The sequence below is a fragment of the Tenrec ecaudatus genome, chromosome 6 (genome assembly GCF_050624435.1).
Source record: "Tenrec ecaudatus isolate mTenEca1 chromosome 6, mTenEca1.hap1, whole genome shotgun sequence".
In the NCBI taxonomy this organism is placed as follows: Eukaryota; Metazoa; Chordata; class Mammalia; order Afrosoricida; family Tenrecidae; genus Tenrec; species Tenrec ecaudatus.
This window is the reverse complement of record NC_134535.1, coordinates 103,926,063-103,942,527: the sequence shown is the minus strand read 5'-3', so window position 1 is coordinate 103,942,527 and position 16,465 is coordinate 103,926,063. Positions and strand designations below refer to the sequence as shown.

The following is a 16,465-nucleotide window of genomic DNA, read 5'->3' as shown; positions in this document are numbered from 1 at the left end:
CCTTTAGAAAATTCATATGCAAGCTTGTGGTATGCAACTGACCCACTTGGAAGATTTGCAGCACCTTGAGAGCTGTTGTCTATAGACCTCCTGTCTTACTCTCCAGTTCTGTTACCCCACAATTTAATGTTGATTGCTGTTCTCCGCAGCTGAGAAGAGGCCCAGCTGGAGAGGTGGAACGCACACCTTGCTGGAGTTCTTTGGCAGTTGGGCTGACACCTACCTTTCAAGGATGTTGTAGACAAGATATATGTACAAGCCTCTAAATTTTCTAAAGTTTTATTCAAGTAAAAATTTTATGCGTGCCATTTCCTAGTTTGGTTTTTTTCCCTTAAACTTTCTGTTTGGGACATAAATTCAGAGGATTGTTTTGTGGTTGGGGGTGGTTTTCTTAGCTTTAACTCACTGTGGACATTTTACTTCTTGATAGCATCTTGCTCCCCCCCCCCTTTGCATCCATATTATGTGTGTGCTCCTTGTGTCTTTTCTGTCTCTTCAAATCTAAGTCCATTGAGCTTTTAAAAAATATTTATTTACTTACTTTACTTACTTACTTACTTACTTACTTAGTGGGATGGGGGTGCTGGAGCCTGCGAGGAGCAAGCTGGCCCCAAACTTCTCCAAATCCACATTTCTTTGCCTCCAATTCTTACATTTCCAAGGACAGGGAACCACAGACGTGCCTTTGTAGGAGGACCCATTGAGCTTTTTGTGCATACAGTCTTGTCCGAATCTTTTCCTTTCTGCCATTATTAATATCCTTTGCAGTGTACAGCCAGAATGACATTGTTTTTAATGGTAAACCATTTTCAATTTTTAATGTTAGTATGACTGACATGAATTAAGGCCAATATTGTTTGATTATATCTTGTCCTACCATGCTTTTCTGACTTACTATTTTCTTTCTTTGATTATATCTCTCTCCCTCATCCTTCTTTCTTGGATACTTTTGATGATATTATTTCAGATCTTTATATTCTAAAATTCACAACTTTAAATCTGATGTCTTTATTAAGTCATTGATAGTAATAGAACATTTCTCTTCTTACTCTTATGAATTCATTTCTAGTTTCTTCTTCCCATTTTATATTCCTCCCAACACCTAGTAAAATGCAGTTGGTTTGTTGGGTATTTCGTATTTTAGTCCAGCAGGTGAGTTATTAGATATAATTTAAGTGTAATCCAGGCCTTACAGTCTCCACAAGGTATATATATATATATATATATATATATATATACACACACACACATACATTCTAGCTGGTTACCACTGATGGTTTCTCTTACAGCTCCCCAGCCCCCGGCCTCCCACCCCCTTACTGATTGGTTCCCCATTTCTTAAACGAGGACATTCTTGTCTCAGGGCCTTTGTACTTGTTCTTCTCTGTGTGGTACTTGTCCTTCAGGTTTCTAAATAGCTTTTTCTCCTGATGCGACATAGATCACTCACCAACATTTTCAGCCTCTCAGGTTTCTTGGGAAGCTGCTGCTTGGTGGGGACCAGAATGACTGTGTGACTGTGAAGATTGGGGCTTCACCCCACCAATGCTAACATGGCTCTCTCTGAGATTTCCTTTGCCCATTTTCAGTCGTCACATGGGATATATGCATCCCGCATAATTTCAGAATCTACATGGGACATATGCATCCCACATAATTGTATCAAAATCTAGATTACCTTGGAAGAAATGTTTTTTTCTCCTAGTGCTACAGTGGATCACAGGTTGGCAAGGGGTGGATTGAGGTAGTAAGTTTATTGTACCAACCTGGCCAATAAACACATGTGGGATCAATTGAAGGGCGGAGAGATAAATAAATGGCTCAGTGAGCCTTGCCTTTTTTGTTTCTTGCTCTTTGATCATCTGCCTAGTGTGCGGCTGCCTTGCTTGTTCTTTGTCTCAATTTGCAAGCTACACTACCTGTGGGACACCTAACCCGTGGACCGTGTTACTGTAATTTGAGGTTCCTTCAAGACCTGTTCGGCAACACTGTTGGAATTTACATCTCTTGAGCTGGGGACTGTTGGACCCTGTCATCTGGCTGACTGTTGGTGACTTGCCTTGCTGTTTGCTGCCTGTGCCTAGATAGCCTGAATTGCTCTACAGAGGACTACCCGGCAGACCTTAAGACTTGAAGGACTGCCAGTGTCTCACAACTGTCTTACGGGAGTGAGTTGCACTGAGCCATTTGTACTGCTTTATAATTTAATTAACTTTGTTTCTTATGTTATATGTCTATCTGTATAAATAGATATAAAATTATTAGCATTCTGGTTTTGTTTCTCTAGAGAATCCCGTCCAACACACCTAGCTTTCAGTATACCTTCCATTACTGAAAATACATATATCAACAAAAAACTTCAAAGCAGAAAATATTTTGGTAATGAAAATGTTAAATTTCTTTCTCAGTGACAACTTTCTGATGACTTAATTTAAAGGTGTATGGCCACTCTGTCTTCTTTCTTCCTGTGTACCTTAGCTGCTTAATTTTCTTTAACATTATCACCTTCTGACATGCCATATATTTTACTCATTTGTCTTTTTCCTTTTGTTCCCACATTAGTGTAAGCTTCACAAGAGCCCGTGTTTTTGTGTGACACATGTCCTAAGTATCAACAACAGTACCTGCACTGTGGTGGATATTCAGTCACTATCTGGAAGTCACTAATTGAACAAAAGCTAGTTAAACTAGGATTCTGCGCTTGAGAGCTTTCCAACACCCTTGACTGGTGTAACCTTTTGGAATGTTGGACAGGATTTACTTTCTCTAAATATTTTGTAATTTGAATTCACTAATTTTGCCCCTGGTGGGGGGGGGGGCGAAAAACTGATCTGCTCTTGGAAAGAGTATAGCTGGACTACCCTGTGGACAGTTGTACTTGTCATCACGATTATGTCCCACAGTCCCATTCCTGGTGTAGTAGAGTATTAGTTAGTTTGTTGTGCCAACATGGCACCTGTAAGAAAATACAGGTGGATTTTATCCTGGAAGTCAGGTTGCAGCCTGGTAACGGCCCTTTGAGGTGTGGCCTAGATACATACTGACTCTGTGGAGGCCACCTTTCCCTCCCTCTTCATTTCCCTACTTGCTAGCGCTCTCATAGCGCTCTCAGTCACTGACCCTGAGAGCTGCTGGAGCCCTGCCATGCTTCTACCTACTCTGGGTCCACACAACTCCACACTCACCTGCCTCTGATCTTCCTGCATTCTGCATCATTTCATGTGGCTGTGTGGGTCTGAAGAGGGACTTATGGACTAGTATTGGACTGATGGACTTGAGGTGGACTGGGCTGGGATGCTTTCTTGATACATAATTAATTATTTATGTAAAGCTCTTTCTTATACATGAGTGTCCCTGGATTTGTTCTCTAGTCAACCCAGCCTAACATATGTAGCACATTTCAAAATTCCATCGTTAATTGCTCTCTGGTTTCTCAGTGCTCTGTTTAATCAGCTGGTTTCTTCCAAGTTACCAAATTGATGTCCAGAATATTGATTTCTTTTCCTATTTTGAGAGCTGAAAGGGTTAGCAACGCATTTATTGGAAACAAAATTTTTAGTTGTGGGAGAGTTTTAACCAGTGTCCCAAAACTTGAAGGTCCTCATCACACCTCAGCTTATTTCTGTGTCGATTCGCAGTCGTAAAACATTCCAAATCAACATGCCTTTTTTGCTTCACTTTCCCATTATGACTGTATTCCAGTGCAGAGTTCCAGCTCATCAAATCTCCGTTGTGCCTAGGTTAGATTTTTATGTCTTAGCTTGGAAGATGTTCATCTTCTTTCTGTGTTTAATACTCCTCTGGGCAGTAGCTTGCAGGAACTAAAGATGAGACACCCCCCCCCCATGTATCTTTCTCCAACAAATAATTTTCTACACTGTTTCCTTTACTGTCATTTTTTTCTGGAGCACACCCAGGCAATTTCATAGTTAAAGTAATACCTGAACTTTTTTTACCTTTTTCTAGTTTCAGCCTAAATTTCACTTGATCAGAATTGCATAGTGATTAGAAAAGGCTAAGGTTATACCATTTTTTTTAACTGTGTGGTACTGAACACATTAAATTACCTAAATCCAGTCAACTTGTTTTCTTATGAGCTGTGAGCTCTAGGGGTTGACGATAGTGAAGTGATGCTTGCTTCATAAGGCATTGATCTTTCCCCAGATGTTGATGATAAACTCCCGTGTAGGGCTTGTTATTTGCCAGACACTGTGTTAAGAACGTTACATGTGTTAGCATGCTGGAACTGTAGAGCATGCAGTACACTTTCAGCACGTTCTTGCCACTTAGCAGTAGTCAGGAGATGCTAGTTTTCAGTAGCAGCAGCAACAAATATGTGGGTAAGTTTATGCCTAGTTTTTACAGGATATACTTGCCTACCAGCCAGAAGTCAGTTTCAGATACCCACCCATATGCTAAGTTTTAAACCAGATACTCTTTTACCATTTATACCCTTTAACTCTATTCTGTAGCTAGAAGAAACAACAAGAAGCATTACAATAGTCCTGTCTCTCTGAAAAACCTTCTATTTTGAGGTTGGAACTCCCTACAATAACAATGCCTTTATTGAGAGCCTGGTCATTAGTCATTGAAATTGAATATGAATTATATCTTTAAATTTAAAGTAAAATTTCAACTTCTAGAAATAGAAATTTTGTTGAAAACTACCTTTTATAGTCCACATTTGGTGAATCCTATACACACTTTAATTAGTTTAATGCAGTGTAATACAGGATAATGCGGTGCCTCTTGGTGGAGAAAGCATTACAGACTTTTGCTAGACATTGATAAGCTAAGTAAGCACTCTAAACACTAAATCTTTGAAAGAAGAGGATTGAGTAATCAGATTTTGAAAAGTAGCTCCTAATTTTAGGATGATGTGGGCAGTTTACTTAAAGTTGATTCTGAATTTTAAAAAAATGTTACACACAAAAGACTCAGGGAAAAATTCAATATTCTCTTCACTTTTTAATGACACCTTGGATTTAGGCACTTTCAGATGGTAAAAGGGATGGATGTGGAAAGCCCTTTGTAGATGCTAAAGACATTGATAGATAGGGGTCCTGCTGATTTGCATCTAAATATATGACCACCCCTTACTGCCTCAGGTTGTCCTCAGGCTCCATGCAATTTTGTGATTTCTGTAGTATCATCCTAGGAGTAAGCAATGCACAGGATGTTTTGCAGGCCTTTTGCTTTACTATACAGTTCTCTTTGATAGTCATTTTAATCAAAGTACTCTCTCAAAAGCCCAACACCTTTCTCATGGCAATTTGCATGTGTTTCAGATCCATCAGTGTTATCCCCTTGAAAGATACACAGAGATCCCAGTTAGCTCTCCTCAAAACTCTTTAGTGCCCTGACCCTCTGTCATCACTCTCATGTCATAACCTCCATCGTAATGTGCTCAGGATGGTGCCCAAATTGATAAAGCAAACCAATTGTCAACAAGTTGAGTCCTACTCACTGGGACCCTGTAGGAGAGAGGACAGCTGCTCCACAGGGTTTCCAAGGCTTTAAATCTTGGTAGAAGCAGACAGCCTCATCTTTCTCCAGTGGAGTGGCTGGTAGATGTGAACTGCCAACCTTTTGATTAACAGCTGAATGCTTAACCATTGCACCACCAGGGCTCCTGCCAAATTGTATATATCTATTAAATAGATGGTAGGGCTTCAGTTGATCATCTCTCTGTTTTGGTTGGATTATGCATTAAGAATTATACATTTACCATGTGTTCTGCGCCATATTAAATACTGTGCATGACAGATTAAGGAGTGACTCTTGCCCTCCAGCAGTATGAAATATAATATGAGCCAGCTAGTATACGTGACAGGGTGCCCACCTAAAAGAGTTTGTAATTAAATTTTGTGAGATTCTTAATAAATGCTGGACAAGTTCTGAAGAGTAAACATAAATGAGACTTAGATCAATCAAGACAAGCTTTGTAGAAGAGGAATACTGCTTTAGGTCCTTTAAATAAAATTAGAGGGGAAGGGAAGGGCCACTTTTTCAGTTTAGTGATCCCAGAACTTGGTGGTGAGGTTGACTATGGCGTGTCTGTTGGTTGAGGAGGGAGGAGACTGGTGCGCAGTGGAAAATTAAGTAATTAGGGTGGGGCCAAATTATGGGCCTCAATAAAAGCCAAGCATAAAAGTTTAAATTGGAGTGTTAGAATAGGGAAAGTTTTAGAAATTTTTGAGCCAAGGCCTGGCGTCGTCTAACTTCTGTAGAAAGAATAGTAGTAATTCAGGAGTGGGAGAAAAGTGCTTCAGGAAGGCCCACTCGAAGACTGGTAATGTAATGTTACTGGCAAGATGTGGACTGATGGCTCTGGGAGCGAGAGTGAAGAGTAAGGTGCAATGAGAGAGAGATGCTGACAATGTTTGGTAATGAAATTAAACTAGGAAAGAGATTAATTAAGGCTGCTTCCAAGCTTTCTGACTGGGAAGAGGATTAGTGCCCTGGATGAAAATGGGCTTGCTGAAAGACTGACTTAGGTGGGAAAGGTTTACTTGTGTTTGTAATTAAATAAGAGGTATTGTTAAAATGTTTCAGTTGAAATGTTCAGCAGATAGATATATAAGACTGGAAAGCTGTATGAAAAGATAGGGCTAGGGGACTTAAGGGGATGCACAGCATTGTAAACCTAAATCAAAACCCCACTGCCACCACAGGACAGAATAAAACTGCTTCAAAGGACTCCTGAGACTGCGAATCTTTACAGGAGCCAACAGCCTCATCGTTTTCCGCAGCCCCACACAGAATGCACTGTGGCACCAGGGCACTGTCAGCCTTGTAAAGGCTCTCTTAAAACCAAGGAAAAGGTGAATTCTAAGACAGAGGACTGAAATTCAGGCATAGCTTCTAATAGGCAAATCTGAAGCATTTCTAATACCATGTATACTTGTGTATAAGCCGAGTTTTTCAGAGCATTAAAAAAAAACATTAGTGGCTCATACAACTCTTTTAAAAAAATCATTTTATTAGGGGCACATACAACTCTTATCACAATCCATACATACATCAGTTGTGTAAAGCACATTTGTACATTCATGGCCTTCGTTGTTCTTAAAACATTTGCTCTTCATGTAAGTCCCTAGCATCAGCTCCTCATTTCCCCCCTCCTTCCCTCATGAACCCTTGATAATTTATAAATTATTATTTTGTCATATCTTACATTGCCCAACATATCCCTTCACCCACTTTTCTGTTGTCTGTCCCCCAGGGAAGAGGTTATATGTAGATCCTTGTAATCGGTTACCCCTCTCGACCCCACCTCTCTCCACCCTCCTGGCATCACCACCCTCACCACTGATCCTGAAGGGATCATCAGCCCTGGATTCCCTGTGTTTCCAGTTCCTATCTGTACCAGTGTACATTCTCTGGGCTAGCCAGATTTGTACCTCCCTTTCTTTTTAAAATCATTTGATCTTTACCCCCTTTCCTTAAAAAAAAAACCCCCAAAAACATTAGGGGCTCATACAACTCTTATCACAATCTATGCATACATCAATTGTGTCAAGCATATTTGTTGCCATCATCATTCACCTGCTTTCTACTTGAGCCCTTGGTATCAGCTCCTTATTTTTCCCTCCCTCCCCCATGAACCCTTGATAATTTATAAATTATTATTTTGTTATATCTTACACCATCTGACGCCTTCCCCTCACCCACTTCTCTGCTGTCCATCCCCCAGGAAGGAATCTGTTCCCCCTTTCTCCCTCACCTTCCCTCCACCCTCCCGGTATCGCCACTCTCACCACTGGTCCTGAAGGGTTCATCTGTCCTGGATTCCCTGTATTTCCAGTTCCTATCTGTGCCAGTGTACATCTTCTGGTCCAGCCGGATATGTAAGGTAGAATTGGGATCATGATAGTGGGGGGAGGAAGCATTCAATAACTAGAGGAAAATTGTATGTTGCATTGTTGCTACACTGCACCCTGACTGGCTCCTCTCTTCCCCGCAGCCCTTCTGCAAGGGGATGTTCATTCTCCCCCAGATGGGCCCTGGGTCCCCACTCCGCACTTCCCCTCATTCACAATGCTATGATTTTTTTTTTTTTGTCTTTGATGCCTGATACCTGATCCCTTCGACACCTTGTGATCATACAGGCTGGTGTGCTTCTTCCATGTGGGCTTTTTCTCAGTTAGATGGCCCCTTGTTTATCTTCCAGCCTATAGGACCCCAAATTCTATATATTTTGACAGCTGGGCACCATCAGCTTTCTTCACGGCATTTGCTTATGCACCTGCTTTGTCTTCAGCGATCTAGTTGGAACAGGCTGGTGTGCTTCTTCCATGTGGCCTTTGTTGTTTCTTAGCTAGATGGCTGCTTGTTTATCTTCAGGCCTTTAAGACTTCAGATGCTATATCTTTTGGTAGCCGGGCACCATCAGTTTTCTTTACTACATTTGCTTGTTTTCAGCAATCGTGCCAGAAAGGTGAGCATCTCAGATTGCCCAATTGCTAGAACAAAGTGTTCTTGTATTGAGGGAGTACTTGAGCAGGGGCCCACTGTCCATCTGTTTTCTTAATACTTAACCTATAAGTATATGTACATAGATCTTTCCCCCCCTCATCGTATATAAGTATATTTACATCTTTATATGTCTGTATTTAAATCTTTATGACTACCCTTTGCCTCATAGTTCTTCCCTCTATTTCTTTATACTTTTCTCTTGTCCCACTCTCATGTTCAGCCTTCATTTGGGTTTTAGGAATTCCTCTCGGTTACATTGCCCTTGATTCAGCCCTGCCAGACCTCTTACACCCTCCTTGACACTGATTTTGAATCTCTTGTTGTTCCCTTGTCCCTGGGATTGTTAACACTCACTTCCTTTCCACTGTCTCCCCTACTCCCATGTCCCCCCTAACTGTCATCCCGTTCTTCTGGCTTGTTTATCCCGCCTATCCCTTCCAGGTAGACATGCTATGTGCCATCACAAGACAGTACAACGAAACAACAATAGAAAGTAAAACAATAGCTATAACAACAACAACAACACACACAAAAAAGTATAAATAGTTCAGGGTCTATTTGTTGTCCTTCACGAGTACTTTCCAGTTGAGTCTGATGGGGTGCCATGCCCTGACCCCACATCTATCCCTGGGGATTTCAATGCTTTGCTCCTGCTGCTGCTCTGCTGCACACCCCCAGTGGCTGACTTCGGTGTAGTGGGCTCAGGGCGGGCACAGTTCCCACCGTGTGTCTCTAGTGTTGTCCCCAGTGGTGCTATGGGTCAATTAGGAAAGAGGCTGGCCCTGTCGTCATCTCTCTGCATTGCTGTTCTGAGCAGGAACATTATCCTCAGGGCTTGGTGAGCCAGGATGTGCTACACTCTTTTTTCCCTCTTCCTTTCCTCCCTCTTTGGCTCCTGTGTGGTCTGATCAGACAAGTCCCTCTTCTTGAGCAGTAGCTTCAGTGCTGTCCTCTGAAGTGAATTCTTCTGGGGGGAATACAACTCTATCACATCCATCCATTGTGTCAATCACATTTGTGCATTTGTTGCCATCATCGTTCTCAAAACATTTTCTTTCTATTTGAGCCCTTGGGATCAGCTCCTTATTTTCCCCCTCCCTCGCTCACCCTCTCTCCCTCACGAACCCTTGATAATTTATAAATTATTATTTTTTCATATCTTACACTGACCGATGTCTCCCTTCACTCACTTTCCTGTTGTCCAACCCCCTGGGGAGGGGGTTATAGTTTGTGATCAGGTGCCCCTATCTCCTCCTACCTTCCCCTTCCCCTCCTGGTATGGCTCCTCTCAAGATTGGTCCTGAGGGTTTATCTGTCCTGGTTTTCCTGTGGTTCCTTCTCTTATCTGTACTCGTGTACATGCTCTGGTCTAACCAGATTTGTAAGGTAGAATTGGGACCATTGTAGTTGGGGGAGGAAGCATTAAAGAACTAGAGGAAAGTTGTATGTTTCATCGGTGCTATACTTACTATACCCTGGCTTGTCTCCTCTCTACACCCTTTCTGTAAGGGATGTCAAGTTGCCTACAAATGGGCTTTGGGTCTCCACTCCGCACTCCCCCTCATTCATAATAATAGGATTTTTTTTGTTATGGGTCTTTAATGCCTGATACCTGATCCTATTGACACCTCGTGATCACACAGGCTGGTTTGCTTCATCCATGTGGGCTAGATGGCCGCTTGCTTATTTTCAAGCCTTTAAGACCCCAGATGCTATATATTTTTTATAGCTGGGCACCATCAGTTTTCTTTACTACATTTGCTTATGCACCCGCTTTGTCTTCAATGATTGTGTTGGGAAGATGAACATAATGGAATGCCAGGTTAATAGAACAAAGTGTTCTTGCGTTGAAGGAGTACTTGAGTAGAGGCCCAATGTCCAACTGCTACCTTAATACTAAACCTATAAATATATAGATCTATTTCCCATCATCATATATAAATATATTTACATATGTACATGCTTGTATTTAGACTTCTATAAATGCCTTCTGCCTCCACGTTCTTTCTTCTGTTTCCTTTTACTTTTGTCTCCCACTATCATATGCAGCCTTCATTTGGGTTTGAGTAATTTCGCTTGGTTACATTGCCCTTGATCAAGCCCTACCAGGGCTTCAACGCCCTCCTTGCCATCAATTTTAGATCACTTTTTCCCATGTCCCTGGGTTTATTAACACCCATTTCCTTTTCCCTGCCTCCCCTTCTCCAATGTGCCCCCGTAACTGTTGGTCCCAGTGGAAAACCATTTTTTTTTTTCACAAAAGAAAAGCTTGTAGTTAGTTCAGGGATTGTTTGCTGGCCCTTAGGAGCGTTTTCCAGTCCAGTCTGTTGGGGCACCACGCCCTGGCCCCAAAGTCCACTTTCAGCATTCCCTGGGGACCTTGCCACTCCATTCCCTTGCTATTCTGCTGCACTCCCCCAGTGCTTTGCCTCGGTGTGGTGGGATCAGGTCAGGTGCAATTCCCACACTGTGTCTCCGGTGCTGTCCCCTGTATCACCCTTAGTCACTGAGGGGCATCATTTCTCATAGTGGGGCCAGCCATGTTGTTCTCTCTGTGGACTGGCTGCTCTACTCAGGAACATCATCCTCACGGCCTGGTGGGCCAGGCTGTGTTCCACTCTCTCCTCCTGCCCCTTCATCTTCTCCCGTGTGCTCTGATCAGATATGTCCATCTCCCGGAGCTGCAGAGTCAATGTCGTCCTTTGGAACAAATTCTTTTCAGGGGAGGGGCAGGATGGAAAACCATTTTTAATGGGCTTTATTTTCCCCTTATCATTTAGATTTTTCATTAATAAATCAGATCTGTAGTGTTCAGCATTTTGATTGTTTCCATTTTTTTCTTTTGCTAGTAATATTATAATAAGCTAGAAATATATACTGTCACTTAGGAGCTTTCTGAGCAGAGACCTCTGTCTCTAGCACCTCCAAAAGTGAAAGCAATTAAAAATCAATTATTGCTTGAATGCAAAAAGACCACTAAATATTTAGTTTCTCTAATTTATTTGTTTTGATTCTGTGCTTACCCAGGGACCTTCTGATTATGATTTTACTGTACATATAAGTCTGGCTGTAATGGAAAGCATTGACCATATGTGGCCATTCATAAGCATTCTTGCTTCTATGACATACTTTTGCCAGTACTTTTTATTAATAGGCTTATTTTTGTATTCCAGTTTCTATTAAAGTCTGGTTAATGCATATTTGCTTCTAAAATATGAAGCTACCTTTTGGATGATAATTAAGTAAAATTTTCAAACCTGATTGTTTGTGGATTGGGCCATGGTAAATTGCTAAGGTAATGAATGTTCTCTCCGGAGCCCTTTGCAGAAGACAGTGCACTTCATGCAGGTAGAACTCCTTAGCAGTATCACATTTCCAATTTGAGTCCTTAGAAAGATGATGTTTGACTGTTTTGGAAAAGAATATCTTTAACATATTTGAGATGTCAAAGCATGTCTAGCAGTTTTTTCCTTAAAACATATTTTATTGTCATACAAGAGTTAATTTCTAAGAGGAATGAATTGTATGCACATGTTTCTGATACTGGTTTAGAGAACTTTTAGAAAATATAACTTCAGTATATTTTCAATGAAGATTTATACAGCAAATTAAGTTCCCATTTAACATCTAGAGAACTGTTAAAATGTGCAGTGTTTATATTTTCTTTAAAAGGATATTATTCTACATTCTTAAAGTAACAAACACATTATGAAAATATTTCAAATCCAGTTCATATATTTTCCTATACTTAGAAAGAACTTTAGAGAACTTCTATTTTTTTTCAGAAGTGGTAGACTAATAGAAACATCTGATTTAAAACAGATTTCTACATTGAGAGCTTCCATTGAACTCTATCACATACAAATAACACCTTCTGCATATCTTATTTTTATATATCTCCAACCAAAGATTGCCTGTTAGTCTATTATAAGCACAATAGTTATGAAATTCTTCATATCACACATGGTTGTTTTCTGTTTCACTTTATTCATACACCTTATTTTGTTGCCAAGGGAATCACAGGAAAGCTGTGTCCATGTTCACATAACACGTGGATTCACTTAGTTGCTAAAGACTCGGATGTAGGATGTAGTGTTGGTGGCGCCTGACAGCATTTGAGATGGAACTGGATGGGATAGAGATTAGGGAGCGGTATCCGGAGTGGTACGTGAAGGAGGCAGCCACGAATCCCTTATAAATGGTGCTGGAGCTGGACCCGAATAAGCAGATCATGCCTGGTAGCAGAGATGGTGGCAGTACAAGTGAGACACTGCAGCCACCTTGTGAACAGAGTTGAAGTTGAAGTCGAGGTTCCTGAAGAACTGAAACCGTGGCTTGTTGATGATTGGGACTTAATCACCAGGCTAAACAGCACTGTTATCTTCCCGCCAAGAAGCATGTGGACTCCATTCTACAGGAAAGTGCAAACGAGAAGCAATCTGGAGGAATCACAGAGAGAGCATCAGGAAGATGCTGCTACTGAAGGTGGGGCAGGGATAAAAGAGTACTTCACTGTCATCTTGGGCACTCCGCTGCGCTACCAATGTGAGCGAGCTCTGGATGCAGAAATGCTCACGGCTCACCCTGCTGTGCCCACGTCCCGCTGTCCAGAGCACCGCATCGACTGAGATGACTCGCGCAACTGGAGCAGTGCTGGCCCACCCACCTCTGGAGGAGAATCCTGCTCTGTTACTGAGCTGTCTTCGTGATTCCCTAACGAACCTGGCAAAGAATTCTGCCGCCGTGTTTAGGGCCAGCGATTACGGAGTGGCTCCTCCTGAGTATCAGTGAAGGCTGTGTCAGACTGCTGATACTCACTTATTTTGGGGTCTCTGTTCATAATCCTGCTCTTGTACAACTGATGTACTTTGAAAATTGTGGCATTTACATATCTGTCAACTTGTGAAGGAGTACTGTCTAGCCTGTCCAAATCTGTTTTAAAGTTCTGACGTTTGTTTCTCTTGCAGGTTTTAGAGTTTTCTTTTATCCTGAAATAGTTACATTCCTACACTGAAATGTATACATTGTTTCATTAATTGATTTATTATTTAGATTTACCCACAACTCATCTAAAAACATGACAAATGGGTCATGTAGTTTCCTGAAAAACAATGACACACACCAGTGTACCTACCACAGGAGTTAAGAAGTAGAACGATCTCCCAGACGCTCTCAGTGTGCTCTTTCTTTAAAGGATCTTACCTCTCCTCCCAGGGTAACTATTATCTCTAATTTTATGGCAAGCATTTCCTTGTTCATATTTATAATTTAATCGTCTAGGAATAGATCCCTTGTCAGTATTATTTTTAGATTTTCTTGATTTTGAGCTTAAATGAAAAGCAAACATACACTGTGTATATTCTTCTGTCACCTGCCTCCTTTCTCAGCCTTAGGTTTTTGAGATGCAGCCATGTAATGATACTTTGTTCATTTTCACTATGGGGTAGTTTCCAGTTATATGAATATTCCACACTGTTTTTAACCCTTTCAAGACATTATATTTATTATTGTTTAAAAAACACCCGTATTTCAGTAGTGACAGGCATTGTGAATGAAATGACAAAGTTTTTGGGGAGGTAAAAATGGATTTGATACCATCAATGGGACGCTTATGTCTGGAGGGATCTCTTGTGAACTCTGGTTTCCCCCTCTCTAGGATTAATGTAGTTACAGAGCTCCCACCCCCCAACCGGATGACAATATATACTAAACATGGAATATCAGCTCCTCACTAAACAGTCATAAAGGTTGGTAGGCAGTCTATGTTCCAGGGGTCACAAAAGGTTTATAGTTCCCTTATGTTGATTTATTTATTTTTCCCCTTTATGAACAGTACTTCAGTGAGCAAGAGGTATACACTCACTTGTTGCACATGTTCAGCAGTGGTAACTTTGTGGTATACACCACAATGGACGATACCACCCCTGGTCTCTGTTTATCCTGGATTCTGAACTGTAGTAAAACAGTTTTTGATTCCCTGGGGGCACTGAGTAATTTTGTTGTTGTTGTTAGAAAGGAGGTGGTAGGCTAAATAAGTTTGGGAACCTGTGGTGTGAAATTGCTTAGTGTGTGTGTGTGTGTGTGTGTGTGTGTGTGTGTGTGTTCATCCTCACTGAGTAGTATCAAATTGTGCTTTGAGGCAGTTGTGCAGTGAACACCCTGACAGTGTGCACTCAGGCAGTGAGTAAGCATTCCTGGGGTCCCACTTCTCCAACACAACCAGAGACTTATGGTCTTAAAGTGTTTTGCCAGTGTAGGCGCATGCAGTTATGTCTGGTAGGTGTTTTGATTTTCATTTGCTTGGTTAGAATTGTTATTGAATACCTTTCATTGTGTTTATGGTCCACGTGTGTTTTCTTTTTGGTGGTGTTCCTGCTTGGGCTTTTTGGTCACTTTCTATTTTTCTGTCTGTGTTTTTATTACTTGTTCCTGGGAATTATTGATGTATTTAAGATATAGAGGCAGGACAGTATCACGATTTATAAGGTAGTCATTGAATATGGTCTTGATTTGACCCTAGCTCTCCTGCTTAACTGTCTTTCGCAAGCTATTTAACATCTTTGTGCCTCATTTCCCCCATTTGTATGGACAAAATAATGTTAGCATTTTCTCCATAGGGTTGTTATAGACAACAAATGAATTAACAAATATATGTAGTTTAGAACAATGCCTGATACATTGTGAAAATGACATGTTTGCTATTATTAGATGCCATTGAATTTTTTCTGACGTATCGCTACCCTGTGTGCAGAACAAGGTACCGCCCCATCCAACACCATCTTCATGGACAGTTGTTACATTTGAGTCCCTTGCTGCAGCCCCTGTGTCATCTCATCTTGCTGATGGTCTTCTTTTTGTCAGATCCATTTACCAGCATGGTGTTCTTCTTTCTCCAGGACTGGTCCCTTCTGATAATGCGTTGAGAGTGCATGAGATAGTCTCACCACCCTTGGCTTCAAGGGAGCATTTTGGATGTACTTCTTCCAGCACGGATTTGTTCATGCTGGCAGTTCGGGGTATAGTCAATATTTTCTTGGCAACCCTATCGTTCAAAGGCATCAGTTCTTTTCCAATATTCCTTATTCACTGTACAGATTTCACATGTATATGAGGCAACTAAAAATACCTTGGTGGAGATAGGAGCTAGAGAGCCCACCAAGACCTCTTTTCCTCGCTCAGCCTGCTGGTTCTCTGTCTCCTATCTCTCAGTACCCCTGGACCATCAGAGCGGTTGCAACAGTAGCTTGGATCAGATGCACCTGAGTCCTGAAAGTGACATGGTAAGTTTTATAACACTTCAAGGAGGTTTTTTGCAGCGGATTGCCCAGTGCAGTCATCATTGGCTTTCTTAACTGCTGCTTTTATGAGTGTGGCTCCAAGTAAGATGAAATTCTTGAAAACGTTGATATTTTCTGTTTATCATAATGTGAAGGATTTTTTTCTTGATGTAAGAATAGCTGTTATTATAGTACTGGCTCTGGTGTCAAAATGAGTTATATGTTGGGCTCCTAACCACAAGGCCACCAGTTTGAGCCCACTTGTTACTCCGACGGAGACAGTTGAGACTTTCTGCTTCCATAAAGAGTTTACAGCTTTAACCCAGTGGGTCAGTTCTACTGTATGTGTCAGAATTGACTTGATGGCAGTGAGGGTGAGTTTACTGTTGTACTTAACTTGGTGCTTTCATGTGTGGTGGGTATCTTTAGCTAGTATGCCTTTTTAAAAAAAATTCTGTGATGCTAAAAGACTTACTAGCATTTTACTACATGAAGGGGCTTCCAAAAGTTTATGGAACAGTTCCATTGTTATTTAAATCCATTTTCCAGGAAGCCTTTGAAGCCCCTTATTTATGAATTTTCATAAACTCAATCTGAATATTCATCAACATAGTATACTGCCTGGTGCAGGTGTTTGATTTCATAATTTATACCTCCTTAGTCTTCAGTCAAGGGTTGTTTGGTTTGTTTGTTTCTGCTGCTGTTTTATT

General features: G+C 41.2%; 1 protein-coding gene, 1 non-coding gene and 1 pseudogene across 5 annotated transcripts in view; 2 read left to right on the top strand and 1 right to left on the bottom strand.

The window, feature by feature from the left end:
* Positions 1 to 16,465, top strand: part of STK38L (serine/threonine kinase 38 like) — a 108,271-nt gene that overhangs the window by 15,678 nt on the left and 76,128 nt on the right. The window contains exon 1 of one of the 4 annotated variants that reach the window (XM_075551948.1): positions 15,708 to 15,758. The exons of the other annotated variants lie outside the window; for them this stretch is intronic. The gene's annotated coding sequence lies outside the window, so the exon portion shown is untranslated. Of the gene's footprint in view, positions 1 to 15,707; positions 15,759 to 16,465 lie in introns of those variants that run through there. 4 annotated transcript variants of the gene reach the window in all.
* Positions 566 to 696, bottom strand: LOC142452238 (small nucleolar RNA SNORA38). Its single transcript, XR_012785262.1, has one exon. It is a non-coding gene; the product is annotated as a small nucleolar RNA SNORA38 (small nucleolar RNA).
* LOC142450570 (mortality factor 4-like protein 1 pseudogene) lies at positions 12,677 to 13,269 on the top strand (annotated as a pseudogene).